Below are 3,008 nucleotides of genomic sequence, written 5' to 3' on the forward strand. Positions count from 1 at the left end.
AACCCAGGGCTTCCAAAGAAACTGGGACATATGGCGAGGCTGTTAGGGGCCTGAGGGTGGCGGTCACCGACATGCGACACCCTGAGGTCACCCTCAGTCAGAGTCAAGCAGACCTGATCCAGGAGGGACTTGTCCGCGAATTGGACAATACTCTCTCTGGTAGCCTCGAAAACCTCCAATTCAAAAAGACTTCATTCGGCGCTGGGGTCCTATGGATAACCTGTGCCAATGAAGGGACGATATAATGGCTCAGAGGAAGCATTGCAAACTTGGGCAATCTTTGGGAGGGGGCGGACTTGACCGGGGTCGAGGCCAACGAACTCACAAAGAGACCGAAAGTCCTAGCCTTCATTCTGGGCCAAAAAGACGGGAAAGCTACAGTTAGGACACGCCTTAGTAGGCAGAATCCTGCCCTGGTAGTGGTAAACTGAATCCTCCAGAGCAGAAAAGTGGAAGATGAAGGACAAATCCTGGCATACTCCACGAATAAAAGTTCTTTCAGAGCCTTGGAGGGAAACATGTTCAAAGCCTACTATAAGCTGGGCATGGTCACCTTCAAGGTCCTAAAGGGTCTTGACAGCAATGTTGAGAGTGATACAAACAAACTTGCAACACAGTAAGGGGCCTCGACTGTCCTTGCGAAAGTGATGGGTGGGTTTGATATTGCTCTCATACAAGAACCCTGGGTGTACAGGGGGAAAATAGTGGGATTGGAGGCATCAGAGGGAAGTTAATTCATAACAGAACCTCAGAGACGTCAAGAACATGCATAATTATTCGTAGAGGAATAAATATACTGCCGTTGAGTAATTTGTGTTTCAGAGACTTGACGGCAGTCAAAATAAAGACGGCTGGTGGGGGCGGAATTGAGAAAATCATCGTTGGATCAGCATACCTCTCTTACGACAGTCCGGAACCACCACCAACCAGGGAAGTGGAGAAGTTGGTTAGGGCCTGCCAAGCAGAGAGACTACAACTTATAATTGGCTGTGATGCCAATGCACACCACTTAACCTGGGGAAGCACCAACACCAACGAAAGAGGTGAGCACTTACTACATGGCAAATAATTCGGACATTTTAAACATAGGCAATAAACCTACTTTCGTAAATGTGAGACGCAGTGAAGTGATAGACGTTACTTACCAAAGGAACTCCTTTGGTATGTAACTATGTTCGGAAATGGAATGTATCCGATGAGGAAAGTTGTTCAGACCATCGACACGTAAACTTTGAAATCGGAGGGATTCAGACCTCAATCCTAACATATCGAAATCCCCGGAAAACAAACCGGGGAGACTATACGGTGGGCCTATTTGCAATTGTTGAGACCAGTACATGACAACAGGTTTGTGGATGCCTTCAAAATTTCTCTGAATAGCCTATGAAGGGTTTTATTTTGAACATCCCTTTGTTTGGTCTTATACGTAATAATTCTGAATAAAAAAAGTGATAAATATTAGAGAAAAAATGTAGGGTATAGTCATCAACATAGAGGAAATACATAACGAATTGAAGCTGTTGAAAAAAATAGGTAGTTTGGCAAAGAAACAATAATAGGTAGTACCTAGTTAACTGGTAACTGGTACTAGTTAGGTACCACTGACAGGTAGTAGTTAGGCCACTAGCATATATAAAAACACTATAAAAACTATTATAGAAATATCATCTTGAGAAGGTTACCCTATTTCTAAGATATCCGAAGATGGTTGGTAGTCTGAGTTATCTAAGTTAGGATTTATAATATTTTGGTTGTCAAAGGTAAAAGATAGGCCAGCTAGACTTCAGTCTCTTTCATCATGTCATCTAGTTCTTTCCAAAATGTCTTTGACCTAGCATCCGTATTGCATGACTCTTTTTTTAAAATTATATTATATTTTATTCTGGTGTTGGGAAGGTTTCTCAAACAATTTTGAATCATAATGTTACAATATTAGAAGTTTTTACGCCGACTTCATTTTATGAAAGTCACCTCCAACATTGCGTTTGCAATGTTCCTTTTATTAGTTTGAAAATGTCTTTATAGGATGTAACTGCAATAAAGTTAGTTGCAAATAAAGGTGGTAAAAAAACATAAAAAGTTCAATTTCTCATTTTACAAGATGATATCGTACCACATAGTAACCGCTACATTCATCAATTTATTGAAAGACGTATGACATTAAAACGGACAAATCTTTTGAAACGACCTAATAGTAACATTGAAAATGTTAAGTCCCTGGACACAGTTCTCCGATCAAGTGTCTTCAATCCAATTGGAAAATATATGCAAGTGTGAATGAAAATTTGAATATGAGAAACAGTTCAACAAAAATTCATTTTTTTCTTCGATAAGTCTAAGAAAATATGATAAAGTCTTCCTTCAGGAAAATCCTTTGGATGGCGTCTTTGTAAATGAAAATATCACCGCCTCTTAGAAAGTTTCTGTGAGACTTATTATGAATATTAATTATGAATATCGGTTCTAAAATGTCATTATTCGGATATGTGGGTATTTCGTTGTAGAAATTTCTACAATAAAAGATATGTATTTGAGAATTTGCAGAATTAGAGTGGTATGACCACACCACACCAAAAAAAATATTTGTTTTTTTTTTCTATGACCAAATATAAACTTGGGTGGAATTGTTTTAACTAGAAGAAGTGATTAGAATAATGCATGAAATATTATTTTATTGGATTTGGCATGAAATACATCTATTTAAAAAATTGATGAAGACTGAAAACCATCTCGAAAACCGACCGTAAAAGCTTTGTTCAATTGTAATATTATGTGATAATTATAAATGTAGGTATCTATGAATGTAGTAGATACTTATGAATCTGAGATGTGTGAACTACAAACAAGACAGGTTCGAGGATTGATTCGTGGGGTACATTGGCAGCATTTCCTATATAAAATATGAAAATTGATGGTCCAATATGAAAGGTATCATTTCGCTTGTTGGAGAATTCTTCCGATGTAAATCCGAGAGGGATACAATAATTCTATTATTAAAAAAACTAATC

Source organism: Leptinotarsa decemlineata, unplaced genomic scaffold (genome assembly GCF_025532065.1).
Source record: "Leptinotarsa decemlineata unplaced genomic scaffold, Ldec_3_MD MMD2_tig00000035_RagTag_RagTag, whole genome shotgun sequence".
In the NCBI taxonomy this organism is placed as follows: domain Eukaryota; kingdom Metazoa; phylum Arthropoda; class Insecta; order Coleoptera; family Chrysomelidae; genus Leptinotarsa; species Leptinotarsa decemlineata.